Here is an 11,507-nt window from a genome sequence, read left to right as displayed (position 1 = left end):
TGACATCCAACTCATTTCCTCCTCAGCAGTCGATCTATATGGTGGTTGAATGGCGGCCATAAATCACGGTATTGTTGTACAATTTTTGCACCGTCAAAACTGTTAGAAAGTAGGACTAGAATCAATCTCATGTAGAGGAGAGGACTCCATTTACAACTCCACTGACCGACCATCCATTCACCTCCTGCCAATGACCTCAAATCGCATACTACTCATGTTCGTCTTGTCTGGGAATGCAGGAGCCACAACAATCTCCAAACATTTTAAGTAGCGCATACAATTCTAAATGCTGTGTATTGGGTTCTTAATTCTTATTACCAGTTGGAGTAGTCATAGCGCCACATCAGATTCAAACAGTTGTGGGTTTTATATTTCTCTGTACACATGCTGGTTACTGCACTTCTGCTGGGGACTTTAGGTTTTGCAATAGGAATTTGACTAGGTGATTTCTCACCGCCCTAAATTCCAAGCATATGTTTAGGATGTCTCCGAACTTTGGCATTGTCCCAAAACAGCACACAAGTTTAGGAAATACTAGAGGCCCTACCGTCATTTTGTTTGTTTGGTATTGATGCGTGGTGACTTAGTCATGCTTGACGTTTTCCACGATTTGAGGTGATGGGTATGACTAAATCTTAAGCTAAACTAGCTTGTTCTTTGGCCTTTTAAGGTACAATTGTTTTTTATAATTGATATGGCTTTGGAGGTAAATGGGTGGGTTACAGGTTACTTTTGCTGGAAAACCAAGGAAGAGGAGATGAGAAAAGAAGGATTGGTGTTGTTGAATTGGGAAGTTTTGAAAAGAGGCGTTGATGTGATAATTACACTCACAATCACATATCGGATTGACATTCGAATCAAGCACTCTACTACGTCGTTGCATTGGTGTTGTAACTCGATCAAAATTTGAAGTTTAGTATATGTTCAGTCATTACGTAATTGCTGCGGGTTTCTCTGTTCGATTTGATTATGCATTACGAACATCTTGCACAGTTTCAGATATAGTTTTGTAAGAATGTCATGCATTACAGCCTCACATCTCAACCAAACAATACTATTTACTTTTCTTATTTCTCAGGGATATGTACATTGTACACAGACATTAAATCAAAATAATCAAAATATGTACGTTCTCAGGGATAGTATTGGAAAATGAACTCAATGAAATACTCATGGCAGCCTTGGCTGAAACTCGCTAGTGAAACAAAAAGTACGAAACTCACTAAAATCAATACAAAAATCGTCTACATTAGAGTAAACAGAGAAACATAAAGATGAACCTAAGCGCATTGCATCTGTGGCAACAAATCATTAAGGAGCCATTCAGACATATGGCTATAGGCCTCCTGTGTGAGATGAATGCCATCCCAATGAATCCTCTGTGCGGGATTTGGGCAAACCGGAACACCTGGAAGTCCACACATCCGGTTGGTGTTGAAATTGTACAGGCCTCCCACTCCACAACACACTTTCATTAGTGAAGTGCCATCAAATCCGAGTAAAGGAGCACGATGGAGGACTGACTGAAAGGCCGTATAGTAATCCCCGTAGAGTATGACCACCCGTGGGTATTCTCTTCTTAGTGGCTGAAGAGCTCTCCGCAGGTAGTCGTTGTGATAAACTGCAAATTCGTTCAAATTCCTCAGGCAATTCGTGTCATCATAAGCACTAGGGTCGTCGCTAGGGAAGGATGTGAGGTATATTGGTATACATCCAATGGGAAAATTTCCAGGCACAACAACACGCACCGCACCAGCACGAATCACTTGTCTCACAGCGTTTGTTATCCCACTAACGACTTGGGGCACATAGCTTCTAATCTCCTCAACTGGTTTGTGTTGGAAAAAAGCATTGTTATAGTCGTTTCCACCAACCTCCCCAAGAAACACGAGGGAACGTCTAAGCTGTTACGTGCATGCACGGGGAGTGCGACAGGTACGAATGAGATGGTCTCTAAACCATTGTAGTTGCACACTGAGGGGACGATTGAGCCTGGTCACGGTGATGTTTCTCGAGGTGAAAAAAGAAGCTAGTATCAAGGGAAGTACTACCAGCCACTGCAAAATTTACCCCTTGTTGAACGCTAGCAGTACGGTCTAGGTAAGGGTTGAGACGTGGCAGTCCGAGTGCCGTGGCTATGTAATCGATCATCAGTAAACCATTGGAGCTTCTTCCCGTAGGCCTCCGGATGGTTTCACCGTAAGGAAAACGTGAAGAAGAGGTTCTTGCACCAGCAGGCCCAAGTCGGATTAGATTCCCAACATCAGAAATAGAATCCCCGAACTGATATATTGACTGGAATGGGCATATCCCGTTGTTATTATTTTCTAGGAGGATCAGCAGCTAAAACACCAGAACAAGAAGTTGTTATCAACAGCAATAGGAGGAAGAGAAGTGAAGAAGACATTAATTCTTTATTTGTCTTGAGAAATCTAGCAGTGGTGTCTGATATGAGAAAGGCATTGTGGTCTGGAGTGGCTTATATAGAGGAAGCTAAATTCTCTTTGTCCGAATAGGCATAGGAGATACTGAAATAGAGAAATCTTTATATATATATAATAGCAGTCCCTTTTGCTGCTCTCTGAGGGTGTCCACGTAGGCAAATTTTAAGTACCCTATTTACTCACGAGAAATCAGGATGGATTAAGAAAAAAGTGGAGAAAAAACTGGCCGAACCAAAACCCACCGAATCTTTGTTTCGTTTTAAAACACCGTAATTCACATACCTTCTTTATCCCATATCTGCATACGCTTGCTCCTGAAACACCAAAACATCAAATCCCCAATAACATTCTATAAACGTCTCGAGCCACGAAGGATTTTTAGAACCCTAAAAACGTTATCCTCCCTCCCTCTGCAGCGATCACTCCATTTTTCAAGTCTCCCATCTAATCATCTAATCAATGACTATCATTTCAGAGACCTTCTCTAAATTCTTAATCTACCTTGCCGAAGATTGGTTTTGAAAAGGTCGAGAATGAGCTCCATTAGGTTGGTTCTTAATCCATCAAAGTTTTCAGTCCTGTAATACACTATTTTTCACCTTAACTCCTTGACCATTTTCTTCCAATATAACAAAAAGCACAATTTATAACTCCATAATGCCAAGAATTAAACATGGCTACTTCAAAGCTTGAGTTTCACACCACCACCGTCTCCTTTGAACATCTCGGACTTGATCACACCCCTTCTTACTAGTAAGCCTTCTTTCTTTTGCATGTGCGTTTGTTGTCGTTGTTGTTGTTGTATTTTTGAATCTTTGGGTTTGGTTTGCTTTTGGTATTGGGATGATCTCATTTTTCACGTTCTTGCAAAAGATTAATTACCTTTTGACACCGAGAAGAGTTTCAATTTATTTGCATTAATTTTGGTTTTTGTCTCCAAGTTTTATTATCTTTGTCGATGATTTATTCCGTATGTGTGTTTTGATAATGAGTGTACTTCTATATTAAGGTGTGCTTTTAAATGCAGATTGCATAATCTGTGTTTGGAATCTTCTTGATGGAAGTTTAGTCCATTCTTTGGTAGTCACAACGAATCGGTAAGTCTACTTTAGCTGGTAGAAAAGGAATAAGAAATCGAAGTTCAGAAAAATGATGCTACATCATTTCAAAATAAGTCGTAAAAAACGATGACACCGCTCGAGTAGCTTGCCTATATATCGTTGGTGGTTTCTCACTTTTAGTTTGTTCTTTTTTAGCCTTTGATCATTTGTTATTTGGGATTCTCACTTTGAGGCCATGGAATAGTGGATTAAGAAAAAGTGGAGAAAAAGTGGCGAACCACTTAAAAAGTAAAGTGGAGAAAAACTGCGATAGATGTCTCCCACTTAAAATGGAAACCCCACCTCAAAAACCCACGATTGTTCCCAAAAAAAATTAAAAAAAACCCACGACTAAAATTAAAAATAACTCTTGAGATTCTCTACCCGACTAACCAAACATTAATCGAGGCGTGTGGAACCCTATGTTCAGTATCTTCCTCCCACAAATCGCCGAAGAAGCCGAATCGTCATATGTCGTCCTGTTCAAGGGTTTATGCACCCGGTGTGGTTTGTACCAATTAGAGTTGGGTTTAAGGTGGGGAATACACAAAGGTTTTAGTAGTTGGTGCTGGGCTGCTGATGGAAGTTTAGTCCATTCTTTGACTGGTCACAACGAATCTGTAAGTCTACTTTATTTGGTAGAAAAGGAATAAGAAATCCGAAGTTCAGAAAAAATGATGCTACACTGTTCAAAATAAGTTGGTAAAAACGATGACATTGTTAAGTAGCTTGCCTATATCGTTGGTGGTTTCTCACTTTTAGTCTGTTCTTTTAAAGCAGATTGTATCTTATTTGTTATTTGGGATTCTCACTATGAGGCCATGGAATAGTGGATTAAGAAAAAGTGGAGAAAAAATGGCCGAACCACTTAAAAGTAAAGTGGAGAAAAAAAACTGCGATAGATGTCTCCCACTTAAAATGGAAACCCCACCTCAAAAACCCACGACTGTTCCCAAAAAAAATTAAAAAAAATCCACGACTAAAATTAAAAATAACTCTTGAGATTCTCTACCCAGACGAACCAAACTGTTAATCTGAGACGTGTGGAACCCTATGTTCCGTATCTTCCTCCCACAAATCGCCAGAAGCCCGAATCGTCATATGTCGTCCTGTTCAAGGGTTTATGCACCAGTGTGGTTTGTACCAATTAGAGTTGGGTTTAAGGTGGGGAATACACAAAGGTTTTAGTAGTTGGTGCTGGTGGATTGGGTTGTGAGCTTTTAAAGGATTTGGCTTTATCTGGCTTTACTAATCTTCATGTTATTGATATGGATACTATTGAAGTTACTAATCTCAATCGTCAGTTTCTCTTCAAGTTTACTATTTTATCTTTCGAATACATTTATTTCCTAATTTCAAGAAGTGACTTTTCATAGGGGGAAAAAAAAATAGTCTTTATACATTGTGGCCTCCTTAGTAAGTGATTGTCTACTGGTAAGGAGTATGGAAAATGATAGTCAAGTAAGAAAAGTTGAGTAATAACCACTATGGGCGTGGAACTTGGAACGTTGTCATGAAACAAAGAAGAATAGAATATGATAAGTAGAGGGAAGAGATCTGTTTGAAAGAGTCTTAGGCTTAAAGTACACTGTTAGATAGTTAGACACTTATGTCGTGTGTTTGACCATGATGCTAGGATAATTGTGTTTTATGTTTCATGTGTACTCTGTACTTACTGCTTACGATTTAGTAGAAGGCTTTCTTTGATTACGGGTGTTGGTGGTGTAGGCTCCAAGATGTTGGAAAGCCGAAAGCCGAGGTTACAGCCAAGCGTGTGATGGAAAGAGTTAGTGGAGTTATGGGATTCTCTTCCCATAACTTTCTCTCTCTTCTTTGGACAAACACAGGCAGGTTAGCCGAATTTTTATTGTTATTTTTCATTTTTATTTTTCATTTTTCATTTTTTTCCCAGTGAAATCCATCTTCAGATAATGGGTTGGTTTATTCCATGTTCATCTTTGTTTTTTTGAAGTGGAAAGCCTAGATAGTTCAACACAAAATTGCAATAGTATTATGGAAAGCTGTCATTCTGTTTAAAGTCATGGTTCTTCAGTGGTCATGTGCTTTCTTTGTCACAATGCTTGATCTTGATGTACTTAATCTTTTAAGTTTTGAAATAGGTATATCCATCTTCAGAGAGGGCTTGGAGTCATGCCATGGAGAAAAGACAGTTGCCAGATGGGCCAAATGCACGCCAAGGCACCTTATTGGTAGACTAAGGAAGGCTGATCAAAGTGGGCTACTCTTTTTGCTGATTTATGTGGCACCAAGGGGATTCGGAACATCACTAGAAGTTTGAGGTATGTTGGTTCTTCATTTGGTTTTTAGTTTTCACTTTTTGTTTTAATCCATTTTAGTTCATTTGATAACAATTGTAAAATTTTCATACTTTCTTCTCCAAATTTTAGCTTTTCAAAACACCAAATTTTTTTGGCAAAGCAATCACCTCCATGAAACAATAAGCTTCTATCGCATGTTGATTTAATTTCACTCGGAACCCAAAAGCTTCCCTTCTCTCATTCTCACAACACCGAGAAACTTATTTAGAAAACAATCTCCTCGGACTCAATCCTTTCTTGCTGAAGTTCCTTTGATCTCCTCGGGATTTCGATGCTATTTTTTAATTATAAGTTACCATTTTAAAATGCAATATAGTGTGTTTGGTTTTATCTTTTCTGTTATCCCCAAGTACATTAATTCCACGTGTTCTTTGATATTGCAGAAGATTCTTCATCCTCACCCATTGAGATGAAATCAATATCGATCAAGGTACAAGATTTTTTTTTTTCTTTAGTGGTTTAATACTTTAGACAATATAGATTCCTATATAGTTTGTGCCATCTTCTTATTTTCAAATGTTCTATTAATGATTAAAAAAAAACATGATTCTAATCTCTAGATTAATGTTGTATTGCTTTTATTGAATCGTTCTTTGTTTGAAAATTATTTAGAAAACAATCTCCTCGGACTCAATCCTTTCTTGCTGAAGTTCCTTTGATCTCCTCGGGATTTCGATGCTATTTTTTAATTATAAGTTACCATTTTAAAATGCAATATAGTGTGTTTGGTTTTATCTTTTCTATTATCCCCAAGTACATTAATTCCACGTGTTCTTTGATATTGCAGAAGATTCTTCATCCTCACCCATTGAGATGAAATCAATATCGATCAAGGTACAAGGATTTTTTTATTCTTTAGTGGTTTAATACTTTAGAGAATATAGATTCCTATATAGTTTGTGCCATCTTCTTATTTTCAAATGTTCTATTAATGATTAAAAAAAAACATGATTCTAATCTCTATATTAATGTTGTATTGCTTTTATTGAATCGTTCTTTGTTTGTTTTGTCATTTGGGGTTTTACTGTTTGATTTTATCTCGGAGTTAGTATGAAATCATTAGTTCAAGTGTTAATACTTTTATTTCTAAGACGCATTTTACTAATTGTCTAATTGACATGGTATCTTTCTATGGCAAATGCTTTTTGTTCACCGGGATTCATTAGTTCAAATGTTAATACTTTTATTTCTAAGACGCATTTTACTAATTGTCTAATTGACATGGTATCTTTCTACTAATTCACTAATTCACCGGATAATTGACGGTTCTTTTTAGAAAAAATAAGTGATTAAGCCCAGACAAAGTTTAAGTTTTGGAAGTTTAGTCTTTTGGTTTACTTACCAAGAGTTGGGGATTCAACCTACTTGGACCGGTTGGATGTGCGAGGCGAGTAGTGTAAGATCACGCCAAGATCTCAACCCAACTTGGAGATTGAAGTTCCAATTTTTGACGACCAAGAGTTGGGGATTCAACCTACTTGGACCGGTTGGATGTGCGAGGCGAGTAGTGTAACATCACGCTCGCGCATCTCAACCCAACTTGGAGATTGAAGTTCCAATCTTTTACGACCAAGAGTTGGGGAGTCAACCTACTTGGACCGGTTGGATGTGCGAGGCGAGTAGTGTAACATCACGCTCGCGCATCTCAACCCAACTTGGAGGTTGAAGTTCCAATCTTTGACGACCAAGAGTTGGGGAGTCAACCTACTTGGACCGGTTGGATGTGCGAGGCGAGTAGTGTAACATCACGGTCGCGCATCTCAACCCAACTTGGGGGTTGAAGTTCCAATCTTTCTTTGATGAACACTTTCCAAACTTATACGTATTTTGTATAATTAATCATTAGTTAATTAGTTAAGTGTACCACTCCCCTCATATCCTCTGTTCTCATAAACAACGTAGGACACCAATTGAATTGTAAAATTCTTAGAATGTATAAAGCCCAGACAAAGTTTAAGTTTTGGAAGTTTAGTCTTTTGGTTTACTTACCAAGAGTTGGGGATTCAACCTACTTGGACCGGTTGGATGTGCGAGGCGAGTAGTGTAACATCACGCTCGCGCATCTCAACCCAACTTGGAGATTTAAGTTCCAATTTTTGACGACCAAGAGTTTGGGAGTCAACCTACTTGGACCGGTTGGATGTGCGAGGCGAGTAGTGTAACATCACGCTCGCGCATCTCAGCCCAACTTGGAGGTTGAAGTTCCAATCTTTGACGACCAAGAGTTGGGGAGTCAACCTATTTAGACCGGTTGGATGTGCGAGGCGTAGTAGTGTAACATCTTTCACAAGATCTCAACCCAACTTGAGGTTGAAGTTCCAATCTTTTACGACCAAGAGTTGGGAGTCAACCTACTTGGACCGGTTGGATGTGCGAGGCGAGTAGTGTAACATCACGGTCGCGCATCTCAACCCAACTTGGGGGTTGAAGTTCCAATCTTTCTTTGACGAACACTTTCCAAGCTTATACGTATTTTGCATAATTAATCATTAGTTAATTAGCTAAGCGTAGTTAATTTTCATGTTTACCGCTTTCATAGTTTTAAGCTCACCCACCCCTACCCTCATATTCTCGGTTCTCATAAACAACGTAGGACACCAATCTAATTGTAGAAGTTCAGAATGAGGAAAACTAAATAAGAAGTTCAATTCTTAGAATGTATAAAGCCCAGACAAAGTTTAAGATTTGGTCGTGCATCTCAACCCAACTTGGGGGTTGAATCAACGAACACTTTCAAAGCTTAAACGTATTTTGTATAATTAATCATTAGTTAAAGCCCAGACAAAGTTTAAGTTTTGGAAGTTTAGTCTTTTGGTTTACTTACCAAGAGTTGGGGAGTCAACCTACTTGGACCCGGTTGGATGTCGAGGAGAGAGTAGTGTAACATCACGCTCGCGCATCTCAACCCAACTTGGAGGTTGAAGTTCCAATCTTTGACGACCAAGAGTTAGGGATTCAACCTACTTGGACTGGTTGGATGTGCGTGGCGATTAGTGTAACATCACGCTCGCGCATCTCAACCCAACTTGGGGGTTGGAACTCTAAATAAGAAGTTCGATTCTTAGAATGTATAAAGCTCAGAGAAAGTTTAAGTTTTGGAAATTTAGTCTTTTGGTTTACTTACCAAGAGTTGGGGATTCAACCTACTTGGACCGGTTAGATGTGCGAGGCGAGTAGTGTAACATCACGCTCACGCATCTCAACCCAACTTGGAGGTTGAAGTTCCAATCTTTGACGACCAAGAGTTGGGGATTCAACCTACTTGGACCGGTTGGATGTGCGAGGCGAGTAGTGTAACATCACCCTCGCGCATCTCAACCCAACTTGGAGGTTGAAGTTCCAATCTTTGACGACCAAGAGTTGGGGAGTCAACCTACTTGGACCGGTTGGATGTGTGAGGCGAGTAGTGTAACATCACGCTCGCGCATCTCAACCCAACTTGGGGGTTGAAGTTCCAATCTTTCTTTGACGAACACTTTCCAAGCTTATACGTATTTTGTATAATTAATCATTAGTTAATTAGCTAAGCGTAGTTAATTTTCATATTTACACTCTCCTTCATTCCATTGAGAAATCTCAACTCCTAAAAACACGTGGTCAAGGGGTGGACTCCAGTATCTAGAGGATTCTTTTTAGTAAAAATAAGTGATTGACAGTTCAAAGTACTCCATGGCTTTTAGTTCATGTCGTAACACCTTAGGTTAGTTTTTAAGTAGCTTTTTTATTGTTAAATCTATCTTTTACCAATTGATAATCTCTAATTTTGATATCTATCTAATTTAGATAAGTATTAATTAATAAAACTTCTAATCAAAGTGAAATATCTAATTTTGATATCTATCTAATTTAGATAAGTTTTAATCATTAGTTAATTAGTTAAGCGTAATTAATTTTCATTTTACCGCTTTCATAGTTTTAAACTCACCCACCCCTACCCTCATGTCCTCTGTTCTCATAAAAAACGTAGAACACCAATATAATTGTAGAAGTTCAGAATGAGGAAAACTAAATAAGAAGTTCGATTGGATGTGCGAGGCAAGTAGTGTAACATCACCCTCGCGCATCTCAACCCAACTTGGAGGTTGAAGTTCCAGTCTTTGACGACCAAGAGTTGGGGATTCAACCTACTTGGACCGGTTGGATGTGCGAGGCGAGTAGTGTAACATTACGCTCGCGTGTTTTCACTTTTATAGTTTTAAGCTCACCTACCTCTCCTCTTATATCCTCTGTTTTCATAAACAACGTAGGACACCAATCTAATTGTAGAATTCTTAGAATGTATAAAGCCCAGACAAAGTTTAAGTTTTGCAAGTTTAGTCTTTTGGTTTACTTACCAAAGTTGGGGATTCAACCTACTTGGACCGGTTGGATGTGCAGGTAGTAGTGTAACATCACGCCACAAGCGCATCTCAACCCAACTTGGAGGTTGAAGTTCCAATCTTTGACGACCAAGAGTTGGGGAGTCAACCTACTTGGACCGGTTGGATGTGCGAGGCGAGTAGTGTAACATCACGCTCGCGCATCTCAACCCAACTTGGAGGTTGAAGTTCCAATATTTGACGACCAAGAGTTTGGGATTCAACTTACTTGGACCGGTTGGATGTGTCCTTAATCAAGACTCCTTGCATATATTCCCTCACATAAACTATATTACTACCATCCCGTGCCTCACTCCCACCTTCTTCGAAGTTAAATGACAACGTCACGAGAGCTTTTCTCGAAGGAACTTCTTTGCAGAATCATCAAAGGACCAATCTTTCTCTAATGATCCGGACCGATTTGATATTCGACGTAACTTCTGAAAAGACCAATCGATAACTTCTCGGGAAGACTGCGCTTTATACTTGCTCTTCTAACTTTACTTTTATCTGATTTCACCGATAAAAAATGGGAAAGTGCATTTGAATTATCATCATAGTACCCAGCAGAGCTATACCAGTTTGGTAGAGATGGAAGTTTGCTCGGCCAGGATAGAATGTTCCTGTCCATCCTTTTTAGGCCCTCGCTCCATGTTCCAAAGTAATAACCCCCATCGAGAAAACCTATAAAACCCTGAACCATGTTTCAGTCCATCCAACCAAAACCCATCATACATATCACTGTTTGCCCATTTCATACCCCCTACCCACATATTCCCAAATATTCCGGCTTTCCGGTTATAATATATCTTGATTACTCGGTCATACCTACCACTACCTTCCTTTACACCCTCTTTCCAAGAACCTTCATAAATGTCCAAATTACAATATTGTTTTCTTCCCAATCCATGTTGTATGTTTATTCTCCAAGCCCCTCGTAAATAGAACCATCGGTTCCATTGAAGGTACCACAGCCATGAAGGTAACCACCGAAACTTCACCTTCATATGTTGCCCTGAAGTCCAACAAAAGTTTCCTACTCCAGTCATTTTTTCCGCGATCCCATTAGCCATCATATCTTGTTCCATCGACCATGTATATTTCCCCTTCCCATGTGGAAGCAATCCCTTGAAGCTACCAGCATATCTGTCCCCATTGGGAAATACCTTTTCACCAATCCTGAAAAAGGAGATAATGAACTTAATTCACAACCTACATATGAATAACACAAATACAAGGTGTGGAAGGTAATTCTACCTCTCACTA

General features: G+C 39.2%; 1 pseudogene; it reads right to left on the bottom strand.

Annotated features, from left to right (window-relative positions):
* Positions 1 to 1,280: 1,280 nt before the first annotated feature.
* On the bottom strand, positions 1,281 to 10,944 carry LOC147503236 (GDSL esterase/lipase At5g03980 pseudogene; annotated as a pseudogene).
* Between the last annotated feature and the right edge of the window lie 563 nt (positions 10,945 to 11,507).

Source organism: Coptis chinensis, chromosome 4 (assembly GCF_015680905.1).
Source record: "Coptis chinensis isolate HL-2020 chromosome 4, ASM1568090v1, whole genome shotgun sequence".
NCBI lineage: Eukaryota > Viridiplantae > Streptophyta > Magnoliopsida > Ranunculales > Ranunculaceae > Coptis > Coptis chinensis.
This window is presented reverse-complemented; position numbering and strand designations above follow the sequence as displayed.